Source organism: Eumetopias jubatus, unplaced genomic scaffold, assembly GCF_037043125.1.
Source record: "Eumetopias jubatus isolate StellerSeaLion01/CBP00866 unplaced genomic scaffold, mEumJub1_p1.0 scaffold_13, whole genome shotgun sequence".
NCBI classification, from domain to species: Eukaryota; Metazoa; Chordata; class Mammalia; order Carnivora; family Otariidae; genus Eumetopias; species Eumetopias jubatus.
In genome coordinates, this window is record NW_028274819.1 from 53,064,238 (window position 1) to 53,079,034 (window position 14,797).

Genomic DNA, 14,797 nt, shown 5'->3' on the forward strand with positions numbered 1-14,797 from the left:
TCTAGCATTACCCAGCATTGTCTGAATATGCCTGACCCATGTTGCTAAGCCTCTTTATCTTCCCAGGCTGACTCCTATCCTTTTGCCTTCCTCCTGGAAGAGAACTTCTAGTCTGCCAATCTAGTTAATCTTTTTCCTCTGAATGTAGCTCCTCATTAAAAGGAAATTCCACTTGTCCTAGGATACCTAGACTGGCACTGATCTCTCCTAAAGCCCCTTTCTGTCTTATAGGCATGTGTTTAGTCCACCATGCATATTGTTGCCATTAGGCACTAATGGCCAAGTGGAGTTAGTATACATGTTTTGCACCCCAAAATATTGGGGTTCCCCACACTAGGGTTAGATGAGTAGTAATCCTACCTAGATGTAATTTAGCCTGAGTATGCCTTAAGGCTTCCCACAGCCTTCATCATCTCAGGGTGGGGCCTTTCCCCAAGGGAATTTAGATCTTCTGTGTGCGCCCAGTGCTTGAATATTATCAGGGATCCACTCTTCTTCCCTATTAAGCTAATAGCTTTCCATCTACAAAAACAAGGGTGGTATGTATTTGTGCAGCGCACACTATGGCATATTAGGCATGCTGCCATTGTATTTTTCCCACTATAACCAGGGACCTTCCTAAGAATTTGGTCAAGAGCTATAGTGACCAGTCTGTCTGCTGTGAGCCATACACCACATAGTTTAAAGTCCCAGCAGGAAGCAATTCTTGAAAATTCTTTCTCAAATGATATCCCTTATAGTAGGTGTAGCCTGAAAAATAGGAGTCGAATAATACTGGCATATTACTAGAGCTCTATTTAGTCACTGAGTCAGTCCAGTTGATCCTATTATCAGAATCTCCCAGAGCAATGCCACTCGGGTTTGCAGACTAGCATTCAGCCTTGTCATGTGCCAAAAGCAGGGGTGGTCTGAGCAACCATATAGACTCACCTTCTGGGCATCTAGTATAATAAAAGGTAACATTCTCTTGCTCTGAGCCTCTCCCAGTGTATTAATAAAATGTCGGCTTTCCCTCATTGCCTAACACTACTCCTTTACCCTCAGCTGCTATTTCTCCTCTCCATTTGTCATTTACTTTTACCTAGAATTTTCCACCTTTTTGGAAGGGTTGTTACTTTCAGCCACTGTGCTTGTCCATATTGCTTGATAATAATCTAGCATGTGCCTCCCCCCCCACGCCCCGTCCTCAGTCCACTCCAATTCATGTAGGGTGGGGTTACACAGGTAACTGTGTTCTATCTTACGCACCAGGAAATACAGCTGCATTTACTTTCAACTACATTCACGGTCAACCCCAACTCTGCCAGAATGGGGTAAAGGCGCAAGCCATCCCATTAGACCCTTAGGAATTCAGTTTCTTAGGAATCATCCCTGCTTCCAGCACCCACAGCAGCATACCTGGTCCCTGGACTACTGTATCAGGTAGGAAAAAAAGTTGAAGTGATATGAAGAACTGTGAGGTCACACCAACATTCTCCCCCAACCTTCTTCCCCAAATACCCCCAGAAAAGCAGAGGAATCTGTCCAGTGGGGACCCTCCCTTAGGTCCCCCTCATGCTGAATATAAGTACATACTCATGGAGGCGTGTAAGCCAGCCCTTTATGCTTTTAGCTCTTCCCCTCCCCGTTTTAGACAGCAAATGTTTCAACTGCCGATTTATCAGACCATTACTATGAGGGTGATGAATAACTTCTCCACTTGATGTAATCTCTTAGCGTACTATTGGACCTGATGGGCTGCAAAATGTATCCTTTGGTCTGAATAAATGTAATTCAGTGGCCCAGATTGGTACAGTATCTTGTGTTCCACTCCTTTCACAGTATTTTGAGCACTTACGTCTATCACTGGGTATGCAGACCCAGTCTAGAGTATCTGTTCCTTTTAGGATCCATTTATAGCTCCCCTGCTCAAGGACTACTGACATTGGCCTAATATAATCTACTTGCCACCTATGTGTGGGGCCTCCCCACCCCCACCCAGGAATTTTCCCCTTAGCCATCGGCAGTCTGTGTCTTTTATTGACAGAACAGTTCTTTCTGACACTTCGGGCCTTGCAGGGTGCAAGAAGGTATTCAGCCTGTCTCTTCATTGCTGTAGTACCAGTGTGTCTACTCACTTCATAGACCTACATGGCCACTTCAGGGGAGCACAGTGAAAGGTCCATCTGGTGGTTCCAATCACTCCAAACATGAAAGGGGTTCTTCTGATGGGCATCAGTATGTCCTACTCTAATGTGCACCTTTACTCTCAGAGTAACTTCCACAGAGCCATGCCCCACTTAGGCAGTGGAAAACTGGACTGTTAAAGGGATGCCTAGCCACCTGACCAGACAGCCAGGCTATTGGCTACAGCCCGTGAGTCAGTAAATAAACTTAGGGGCTTTTACCATGGCTCAATTCTTCCATCACTACTAGGAAAGCATGCCATTCAGCCCATTGAGCTGACTTATTCTGAACTTTAATCAAAGCCTTTCTATCTACTGGTCTTATGTGGCAGTTTTCCAAATGGGAGGTCATCCATTCACCTTGGAACTGCTGTTCAAAAACCAAGCAGTTTTTCTTAACAGTTGTTCATAGGGCACCGTGTGGCAGTCCATTCCCACAGCTCCTCAGGTGGCTCCAAAGTTGGCTCTACAGGAAAAGAGATTACCTGCTCATGAATACAGTGAGTGCCTCCTTCCATTCCCCTGGCAGCATGCTTTTATATAAATCATTCCATTTTATTGAACTCCTCTGGGTACTGCCTTCCTTATTAGTGTTTGTCTGACATCACCCAAGACATTATGGGTATCTCAGTTTTCATGATTATTCCCCTAAGTCATTAAGGCAGTCTCCAGCCCCAAAAGCAGGCTAATAATTCTCTCTCAAATGATGTATACTAGATAGCAACATCTGAGAATTTTCTGGTCCAAAATCCCAACAGTTGCTGCTAAGAGCCACACGTGGGCTTCTGCCTTGAGCTCCAGTCTGCATGAGTACAGGTGGCAGACACTTCAGAAAACCTATCTGAGTGGGGGGTCATAAGAAACCAAAGGCATTGGGAGAGACAGCCTTTTAGAATTCAGATGTGGCCCACTCTTGTTCAGGTCCCCACTCCAAAATAGCTTCCTTTTAGGTAGTCTTACAGATGGGGGCTAGCAATATTCCCAGATATGGAATACGAGTCCTCCAAAATCCAAATAAACTAACTAAACTCAGGGCTTCTTGCTTGGTTTTAGGAGTGGGTAGTGACAATAGTTTATTTGTAATCACTTGCAGAATATCCCAGGTGGTTCCTGTCCAAGTTACTCCTAAGAATTTTACTATTTGTACAGGACCCTTGGACCATTGCTGGATTTATTAACCAGCCCCAGTTGGCCATGTGCCTCATCATTGCACCAAAACCCATCTGGGGGGCGCCTGGGTGGCTCAGTCGTTAATTGTCTACCTTCGACTCAGGTCGTGATCCCGGGGTCCTGGAATCGAGCCCCGCATCAGGCTCCCTGCTCAGCGGGAGGCCTGCTTCTCCCTCTCCCACTCCCCCTGCTTATGTTCCTGCTCTTGCTATCTCTCTGTCAAATAAATAAAGTCTTTAAAAAAAAAAAATCTGAAACTTCCAAATTCATTTTATGAGGCCACCATTACCTTGATCCCAAAACAAGACAAAGATCCCATCAAAAAGGAGAATTACAGACCAATATCCTTGATGAACATGGATGCAAAAATTCTCACCAAAATACTAGCCAATAGGATCCAACAGTACATTAAAAGGATTATTCACCACGACCAAGTGGGATTTATCCCTGGGCTGCAAGGCTGGTTCAACATCCGCAAATCAATCAACGTGATACAATACATTAACAAAAGAAAGAACAAGAATCATATGATCCTCTCAATAGATGCAGAAAAAGCATTTGACAAAGTACAACATCCTTTCTTGATCAAAACTCTTCAGAGTATAGGGATAGAGGGTACATACCTCAATATCATAAAAGCCATCTACGAAAAACCTACAGCGAATATCATTCTCAATGGGGAAAAGCTGAGAGCTTTTCCCCTAAGGTCAGGAACGCGGCAGGGATGTCCACTCTCACCACTGCTATTCAACATAGTATTAGAAGTCCTAGCCACAGCAATCAGACAACAAAAAGAAATCAAAGGCATCCAAATCGGCAAAGAGGAAGTCAAACTCTCACTCTTTGCAGATGATATGATACTTTATGTGGAAAACCCAAAAGACTCCACCCCAAAACTGCTAGAACTCATACAGGAATTCAGTGAAGTAGCAGGCTATAAAATCAATGCCCAGAAATCAGTGGCATTCCTATACACCAACAACAAGACAGAAGAGAGACAAATCAAGGAGTCGATCCCATTCACAATTGCACCCAAAACCATAAGATACCTAGGAATAAATTTAACCAAAGAGGCAAAGGATCTGTACTCAGAAAACTATAAAATACTCAGGAAAGAAATTGAAGAAGACACAAAGAAATGGAAAAACGTTCCATGCTCATGGATTGGAAGAACCAACATTGTGAAGATGTCAATGCTACCTAGAGCAATCTACACGTTCAATGCAATCCCCATCAAAATACCATCCACTTTTTTCAAAGAAATGGAACAAATAATCCTAAAATTTGTATGGAACCAGAAGAGACCCCGAATAGCCAGAGGAATATTGAAAAAGAAAAGCAAAGCTGGCGGCATCACAATTCTGGACTTCAAGCTCTATTACAAAGCTGTCATCATCAAGACAGTATGGTACTGGCACAAAAACAGACACATAGATCAATGGAACAGAATCGAGAGCCCAGAAATGGACCCTCAACTCTATGGTCAACTTATCTTTGACAAAGCAGGAAAGAATGTCCAGTGGAAAAATGACAGTCTCTTCAACAAATGGTGTTGGGAAAATTGGACAGCCACATGCAGAAGAATGAAACTGGACCATTTCCTTACACCACACACAAAAATAGACTCCAAATGGTTGAAAGACCTAAACGTGAGACAGGAGTCCATCCAAATCCTAAAGGAGAACACAGGTAGCAACCTCTTCGACCTCAGCCACAGCAACTTCTTCCTAGAAACATCACCAAAGGCACGGGAAGCTAGGGCAAAAATGAACTCTTGGGATTTCATCAAGATAAAAAGCTTTTGCACAGCAAAAGAAACAGTCCACAAAACCAAAAGACAACCGACAGAATGGGAGAAGATATTTGCAAATGACATATCAGATAAAGGGCTAGTATCCAAAATCTATAAAGAACTTATCAAACTCAACACCCAAAGAACAAATAATCCAATCAAGAAATGGGCAGAAGACATGAACAGACATTTTTCCAAAGAAGACATCCAAATGGCCAACAGGCACATGAAAAAGTGCTCAACATCGCTCGGCATCAGGGAAATCCAAATCAAAACCTCAATGAGATACCACCTCACACCCGTCAGAATGGCTAAAATTAACAAGTCAGGGAACGACAGATGTTGGCGGGGATGTGGAGAAAGGGGAACCCTCCTACACTGTTGGTGGGAATGCAAGCTGGTGCAACCCCTCTGGAAAACAGTATGGAGGTTCCTCAAACAGTTGAAATTAGAGCTACCATTCAATCCAGCAATTGCACTTCTGGGTATTTACCCCAAAGATACAAATGTAGGGACCCGAAGGGGTACGTGCACCCCAATGTTTATAGCAGCAATGTCCACAATAGCCAAACTGTGGAAAGAGCCAAGATGTCCATCGACAGATGAATGGATAAAGAAGAGGTGGTATATATACACAATGGAATATTATGCAGCCATCAAAAGGAATGAGATCTTGCCATTTGCAACGACGTGGATGGAACTGGAGGGTGTTATGCTGAGTGAAATAAGTCAATCATAGAAAGACATGTATCATATGACCTCACTGATATGAGGAATTCTTAATCTCAGAAACAAACTGAGGGTTGCTGGAGTGGTCGGGGGTGGGAGGGATGGGGTGGCTGGGTGATGGACATTGGGGAAGGTATGTGCTACGGTGAGCGCTGTGAATTGTGTAAGACTGTTGAATCACAGATCTGTACTTCTGAAACAAATAATGCAACATATTTTAAGAAAAAAGGAAAAGAAGAAGATAGCAGGAGAGGAAGAATGAAGGGGAGTAAGTCAGAGGGGGAGACGAACCAGGAGAGATGATGGACTCTGAAAAACAAACTGAGGTTTCTGGAGGGGAGGAGGGTGGGGGGATGGGTTAGCCTGGTGATGGGTATTGAGGAGGGCACATTCTGCATGGAGCACTGGGTGTTATGAACAAACAATGAATCATGGAACAGTACACCAAAACAAATTATGTAATATATGGTGATTAACATAACAATAAAAAGAAAAAAAATCTGGATTTAATTTCTGAGATAGTACACTATATTGATATAATTGAGATCTGTATTAAGTCCAAATCCCTTCTAACCAAATCATGGCAGTAAGCTGGTGAGTTCAGAAAACCCTGTGGCAGCACAGTAAAGGTAAATGGGGATCCTCCCCCATGTGAAGGCAAACTGTGTGGTTGGCTCTTTTCCAAGAAGGAGATAGAGAAAGCATTTGCAAGATGAATCACTTAAGTATCAGCCTTCTTCACTCTTTATTTTTTGTATGATTGAAACCAGGTCTGAAACTGCTGAGCTGCGCAACTTACATAAGCCTCAATAGTCTACTACTAGTCTCCATGAGCCAAGTCCCTTTTCACTGGCCACACAGGATGACTGTACAGAAAATTTGTTGGTACCAGCACTCCAACTTCCAGCATGTCATTCTAGTGGTAATCTTTTTACCTACCAAGTACTCCAAATTGTTCTAAGTGGACTCAGGCAGTTTCTGTGATTCCTACTTAGAATGTTCAATTAAAACTGGCCTAAGGGCAGATTTACATGCCTATGTTTTACAGTATTAGGTAGGGGAAGCAATCCAGTTGGACATAATATCCATCCCAATAATTCAGGTAAAGATGTGACCACCTCAAAGAGTCTGTTCAGGAATCCCAATTTTCATCTAAACTCCCGCCTTAATCCTATCAACTGTTGTATTTCCATATCCTCCTCCCAATCTAATCTTAGGCCCCATTAAGACTTCACCAACCAGTTTCAGATTCACAATACATTGACCTCCTGTAGCAAGGAGTCCAGAAAATTTTTTCTCCATCTGCCATTTTATCTACGTGTGTGCCAATGACCTTGGATCCCCAGGTGATGGTAAATGCCAGAAACCTGGCCTCTGTCCTTAATCTATACCTTGATTAATCTGCCTAATCATAGCCCCGGGCACTTCCTGGTCAGGTTGTTCATCATAATCTTTGGCTTCCTTCTTTTAAATTCCTCCAGACGGGCAAATTAGGACAGACTTTGGGCCTTCCAATGTTGGAAGACGAAGAGGGTGTCCCTTTGGCCCACTCTGTCCTTAGTAGTGCTGCATCAACACCTTTGTTTCAATTCCATCATTGTCCACTTTATTCATCCTGTTTCTCAACCATCTGAACTTCTGTGCTGAGTAGGGGCCCTTGACTCTCCCCTTTGTCTCTCCTCTCTTAAGTATTTTAATTTTCTTGGCATCAGACCCATACAGGGAAGTGGAGAATAAATCTGAGAAGGCTTCTGCAGTGATCGTTCAATTTTGTAGCCATTGAATTACATTGGGTGCCCAAGAAAAGGGGCCCCTTAATCACAGCATTTACCATAACCCAGGTAACAGGCATATTCAGCAAGGGGAATATCCCAGTCTCATAAAGCCAAATCACATGGCTTACATAAGCATATAGGTTGCTTCATCTGGGGTGTCTTACTTTTACTTACTTTACAAGGGAACTTGAGCAGTCCCCCTTCTCAGGATAAACACATTATGGTGGTTTTTATCCAGCCCACCAGGCTGGCTGTTTCCCGCAGGGATAACCTCTAGTATGTCTGGATCAAGTACAGCCATCTGATCAACAGTAAGTTGCAGGTCCTATATCAACCAGACATGTTCTTCCCTCTGCAGCATTTAAAACCAGTGTTGCAACACCCAAACTAGTTACACTTATAATCCATTTTAGTAAAGTTTCTTTAGGAAGCTGATACTTATCCACAAAATGAGACCATTCCTTTATATCCCGGGTTTCGGTAGTTCCTTGGTTTTGCCCTCCCCCTACATTGATTACCTTCTTGGTGTGGTTAGAGCTGGTTACTTATAACTACTTTCTTCCATAATTGATTCTGTATTACATTTGCCTTCTTGTCAGCTAGTCACAGTTCTTTACCTGGTGGAGTGACGCAAACCTGCATTCCTGAAGGATCTTGGTCCTTTATGGTCCTGCCTCAGTTGCTGTAGCTTTCCATTGACCTTAATCACAGGGAATGGTAATACCAAGAGATGCCCTAGGGACTTTTCTGTATATCCAGACATAGTCTTTCTTACCTCCATTTTGGAGTGAGTACAAAGTTCCCCTTGGTAATAATGATCCATCACCCCAGCCAACACAGTAACTCCTTTCTTTGCCTTTGGATTCATACATGAGGATCTCACCATGGCCAGGTGGCAATCTTAACTTTCAGTTCAATGGAATCATTGTCTCCAGGTAGAAGCATTCCTTTCTTTTTTTTTTTTTCTTATTTTTCTTAATTATGTTAAGTTAACCACCATACAGTACATCATTAGTTTTTGATGTAGTGTTCCATGATTCAATTAGTTGTGTATAATACCCAGTGCTTATCATAACACATGCCCTCCTTAATACCCATCACCCAGCTACCCCATCCCCCTAACTCCCTCCCCTCTGAAACCCTCAGTTTGTTTCCCAGAGTCCATGTTTTCTCATGGTTTGTCTCCCTCTGATTTCCCCCTTCAGTTTTCCCTTCCTTCCCCTATTGTCCTCTGTGCTATTCCTTATGTTCCACGTATGAGTGAAACCACATGATAATTGTCTTTCTCTGCTTGACTTGTTTCACTTAGCGTAATACCCTCCAGTTCCATCCATGTTGATGCAAACGGTGGGTATTCATCCTTTCTGATGGCTGAGTAATATTCCATTATATATATAAAGCACATCTTCCTTATCCATTTATCTGTGGAAGGGCATCTCGGCTCCTTCCACAGTTTGGCTATTGTGGACATTACTATGAACATTGGGGTGCATGTGTCCCTTTTCACTACATCTGTATCTTTGGGGTAAATACCTAGTTGTGCAATTGCTGGGTTGTAGGGTAGCTCTATTTGTAACTTTTTGAGGAACCTCTATACTGTTTTCCAAAAAGGCTGTACCAGCTTGCATTCCCACCAAGAGTATAAGAGGGTTCCCCTTTCTCCACATCCTAGCCAGCATTTGTTGTTTCCTGACTTTTTAATTTTTGCCATTCTGACTGGTTTAAGGTGGTATCTCAGTGTGGTTTTGATTTGAATTTCCTGGGTGACTAATGATGAACATTTTTTCATGTGTCTGTTAGCCATTTGTATGTATTTGGAGAAGTGTCTGTTCATGTCTTGTGCCCATTTTTTTTACTTATTTTTCGGGTGTTGAGTTTGAGAAGTTCTTTATAGATCTTGAATACCAGCCTTTTATCTGTAGTGTCATTTGCAAATATCTTCTCCCATTCCATGGGTTGCCTCTTAGTTTTGATGACTGTTTTCTTTGCTGTGCAGAAGCTTTTTATCTTGATGAAGTTCCAAAAGTTCATTTTTGCTTTGTTTCCCTTGCCTTTGCAGATGTTTCTTGAAAGAAGTTGCTGTGGCTAATGTCGAAGAGGTTACTGCCTATGTTCTCCTCTAGGATTTTCATGGATTCCTGTCTCACATTGAGGTCTTTCATCCATTTTGAGTTTATCTTTGTATATGGTATAAGAGAGTGGTCTAGTTTCATTCTTGTGCATGTGGCTGTCCAATTTTCCCAGCACCATTTTTTAAAGAGACTGTCTTTTTTCCATTGGATATTTTTTCCTGCTTTGTTGAAGATTAGTTGACCATAGAGTTGAGGTTCCATTTCTGGGTTCTCTATTCTGTTCCATTGATCTATATGTCTGTTTTTGTGCCAGGACTATACTGTCTTGATGATCACAGCTGTAATATAGCTTGAAGTCACACATTGTGATGCCCCCAGTTTTGGTTTTCTTTTTCAACATTCCCTTGGTTATTCCGGGTTTTTTCTGGTTCCATACAAATTTTAGGATTGTTTGTTCCAGCTGTTTGAAAAATGCCAGTAGTATTTTAATAGGGATGGCATTGAAAATGTAGATTGCTCTGGGCAGTTTAGTCATTTTAACCATCTTTATTCTTCCAATCCATGAGCATGGAATGTTTTTCCATCTCTTCGTGTCTTCCTCAATTCTTTCCTAGGTGTTCTGTAGTTTCTAGAGTATAGATCCTTTGCCTCTTTGGTTAGGTTTATTCCTAGGTATCTTATGGTTTTTGGTGCTATTGTAAATGTAATTAATTCCCTAATTTTTCTTTCTACAGTTAGTGTATAGAAAAGCAATTGATTTTTGTATCCTGCCACATTGCTGAATTGCTGTATGAGTTCTAGTAATTTGGGGGTGGAGTCTTTTGGGTTTTCCACATAAAGTATCATGTCATCTGAGAGAGAGAGAGCTTGACTTCTTTGCCAATTTGAATGTGTTTTATTTCTTTTTGTTGTCTGATTGCTGTTGCTAGGACTTCTAGTACTACATTGAACAATAGTGGTGAGAGTAGGTATCCCTGTCATGTTCCTGACCTTAAGGGAAAAGCTCTCAGCTTTTCCCCATTGGGGATGATATTCGTTGTGGGCTTTTCATAGATGGTTTTTATGATATTGAGGAATGTTCCCTCTATCCCTACACTGTGGAGTGTTTTAATCAGGAAAGGATGCTGTATTTTGTCAAATGCTTTTTCTCTATCAATTGAGAGGACCATATGGTTCTTATATTGTCTTTTATTAATGTGCTCTGTCACGTTGATTTGTGAATGTTGAATCACCCTTGCATCCCAGGAATAAATCCCATCTGGTCGTGATGGATAATCCTCTTAATGTACGTTGGATCCTATTGGTTAGTATTTTGGTGAGAATTTTGGCATCTATATTCATCAGGGATATTGTAATTCTTTTTGCTGGGGTCTTTGTCTGGTTTTGAGATCAAGGTAATGCTGGCCTCAAAGAACAAGTTTGGAAGTTTCCCTTCTGTTTCTATTTTTTGAAACAGCTTCTGTAGAATAGGTATGATTTCTTCTTTAAGTGTTTGGTAGGATTCCCCTGGGAATCCATCTGGCCCTGGACTCTTGATTTTTGGGAGGTTTTTAATCACTGCTTCAATTTCATCACTGGTTATTGGTCTATTCAGATTGTCTATTTCTTCCTGTTGAATCTTGGTAGTTTATAAGTTTCTAGGAAGGCATCCATTTCTTCCAGGTTGCTTAATTTGTTGGCATATAGTTGCTGCTAATAATTTCTTATAATTGTTTCTACTTCCTTGATGTTAGCCGTGATCTCTCGCCTTTCCCTCCCTTTTCATTCATGATTTTATTAATTTGGGTCCTTTCTCTTTTCTTTTGGATAAGTCTGGCCAGAGGTTTATCAATCTTAATTCTTTCAAAGAACGAGCTTCTACTTTCGTCGATCTGTTCTACTTTTTTTCTGGTTTCTATTTCATTGATCTCTGCTCTAATCTTTATTATTTGTCTTCTGCTTGGTTTAAGTTTTATTTGCTCTTCTTTCTCCAGCTCCTTTAGGTTTAAGTTTTGCTTGTGCATTCGGGATTTTTCTACTTTTTTGAGTGAGGCTTCTATGGCTATGTATTTCCCCCTTAGGACCATCTTTACGGTACCCCATAGGTTTTGGACCAATGTGTTTTCCATTCTCATTAGTTTCCATGAATTGTTTAAGTTCTTCTTTAATTTTCTGGTTGAACCAATCATTCTTTAGCAGGATGCTCTTTAGCTTCCAAGTGTTTGAATTCATTCCAAGTTTTTTCTTGTGATTGAGTTCCAGTTTCAAAGCATTGTGGTCTGAAAATATGCAGGGAATTATCTCAATCTTTTGGTATCAGTTGAGGCCTGATTTGTGACCCAGTATGTGGTCTATTCTGGAGAAAGTTCCATGTGCGTTTGAGAAGAATGAGTATTCTGTTTTATGGTGGAATGTTTTGTATATATCTACAAAGTCCATCTGGTCCAATGTGTCATTCAAAGCTCTTGTTTCTTTGATCTTTTGCTTAGATGATCTGTCCATTGCTGAGAGTGGAGTGTTGAGGTCTCCTACTAATAATGTATTATCTATATGATGCTTTATTTTGGTTACCAGTTGGCTTATGTAGTTGGCTGCTCTGATATTGGGGGTGTAGATATTTACAACTGTTAGATCTTCTTGTTGGATAGACCCTTTAAGTATGATATAGTGTCCCTCTACATCTCTTACTATAGTATTTAGCTTAAAATCTAATTTGTCTGATATGAGAATTGCTACCCCAGCTTTCTTTTGAGGTCTGTTTGCATGATAAATGGTTCTCCATCCCCTCATTTTCAATCTGGAGGTGTCTTTAGGTTCAAAATGGTGTCTTGTAGACAGCATATGGATGGGTCATGACTTTTTATCCAATCTGCAATCCTATGCCATTTCATGGGAGCATTTATGCCATTCACTTTGAGAGTGACTACTGAAAGATGAATTTAATGCTATCATATTGCCTGTAAAGTCCCTGTTTCCATAGATTGTCTCTATAAATTTCTGGTCTATATTACTCTTGGGGTCTTTCTTCTTTTATAGAATCCTCTTTAATATTTCTTGCAGGGCTGGCTTGATGGTCACATATTTTCAGTTTCTCCTGGTCCTGGAAGCTCCTTGTCTCTCCATCCATTCTGAATGACAACCTTGCTGGATAAAGTATTCTTGGTTGCATGTTCTTCACATTTAGTACCCTGAATATGTCTTGCCAGCCCTTTCTGGCTTGCCAGGTCTCTGTGGATAGGTCTGACATTATTCTGATGTCCCTCCCTCTGTACGTAAGAAATCTCTTCCCCATAGCTGCTCTCAGGATAGCTTCCTTGGCTCTAAGAGATTTGCATGTTTTGCTATTATATGCCAGGGTTTTGGTCTGTTTTTATTGATCTTGGGAGGGGTCCTCTCAGCCTCTTGGACGTGAATGCTTGTTTGCTTGTTTCCTTCCCCAGATTAGGGAAGTTCTCAGCTATGATTTGCTCAAATATACCTTCTACTCCTCTCTCTCTTCACCCCCTCAGGGATCCCAATAATTCTGACACTGAAACATTTCACGGCATCATTGATCTCTCTAAGTCTGTTCTCATGGGCTTCTAGCTGTTCATCCCAATCCTCCTTGGCTTCCTTCCTATCAGCTTATCTTCTAGATAACTAATTCGTTCGTCTGCCTCATTTACCCTGGCTGTTAGAGTATCCAGTTTAGACTGCATCTCATTCGTAGCATTTTAAGTTTGGCCTGATTAGATCTCATTTCTGCCCTTAGAGATACAATATTGTTCTAATGGTTTTCTCAAGCCTGGATATCAACTTCATAATTTCTACCCTGATGTCTATCTCTGACATCTTGCTTATATCCATATCCATTAGGTCTGTGGCAGAGGCCATTGTCTCTGGTTCTTTTCTTTGTTGGGAGCTCCTCCTCCTAGTCATTCTGTTGAGAGGTGGTTGAAGGAATGTACAGAGTCCAAAATATCAACCACAACCTGGGCAAGATGCACCCATGTAGGGACCATAGGGTGATTGTCCTCTTGTTTTTCCAGCGTGTCTTTTGGGGGAGGGGCCTGCTGTGCTGTTTCTCAGGCAACCCTGCTTGGTCGGAGTTGCCCTACCCTCTGTTGGGTGACTGGGCTCAGTGGAAACCTGTTTTTTGAGGTTTTGTTCTCTAGCGGCTTTCCAGGCCTCTTCCGAGGGTCAGAGCAAAAATGGCCTCACCCAAACCTCTGTCACAGAGCAGAGAAATTGCAGTCTGCTCTTCACTGAGCCCTCCAGGCCACACAGTCTCCATTTCTGTCTGCGCTGCTGAAAACCTCAGCCTTCCAAGGTGGTGTGTGCCCTCAGCGACTATCCCAGAGACTGACCCCAGGGCCCAGGCATGTGTCTGCTCTTGGTGTTTCTAAAACTAGGAGTGGCCCCATGCTTGTGCATGGGTACCCACAGCTCCTGCATCCTCTCTGAGTGATGCTCTAAAGCCCTTTCCCAGCCACTACCTCTCTGTGCATTTTTGCCATGTCCAGGCACAGGACACTTTTGCCCTCCGGTGTTACCACTTTCCAGGCTCCAGCTTATGGAGGCTCCCTCCCCCTTCTGTTTATTTTCCAATATCTCCCCGCAGATTCACGACTCCACCCTCAGAAGCATTCCTTTCTTTAGAACTAAGACCTGTAGGGTAAGAGGGCCTAAGATTGTAGAAACAGAAAGCATAAAATTTAGCTAATAGGTTAGGGATAATAGTGGTACCACTCCCATTTCTACCTCTTAATTCCTAGACCTGTGAATAGTGGCTACGGGAGAAATAGTACCATATATTGGATGCTGATTCAGAGCACATGGAGCCTTCTGGAGAACATTTTGCAACCCTGAAATGTATTGCCCCTAGCTAGTGCTATAAATGAGTCTTCAGAGGGCCATTCGTCTATTTTACCAAGACAGCTGCTTCAGGATGGCAGGAAACATGGTAATACCTGTGGATTCCATAACATTAGGTCCATTGCCACATTTCATGGAAGCAATACTGTGTAGAACACTATGATTAGGAATGAGTTATTCTGAGTCCACATATAGTAGTTTGGTGGAAGCACTGTGTACAGGGAAGGCAAAAATCATATGAAGGGTTAAGTTGTCTATTCA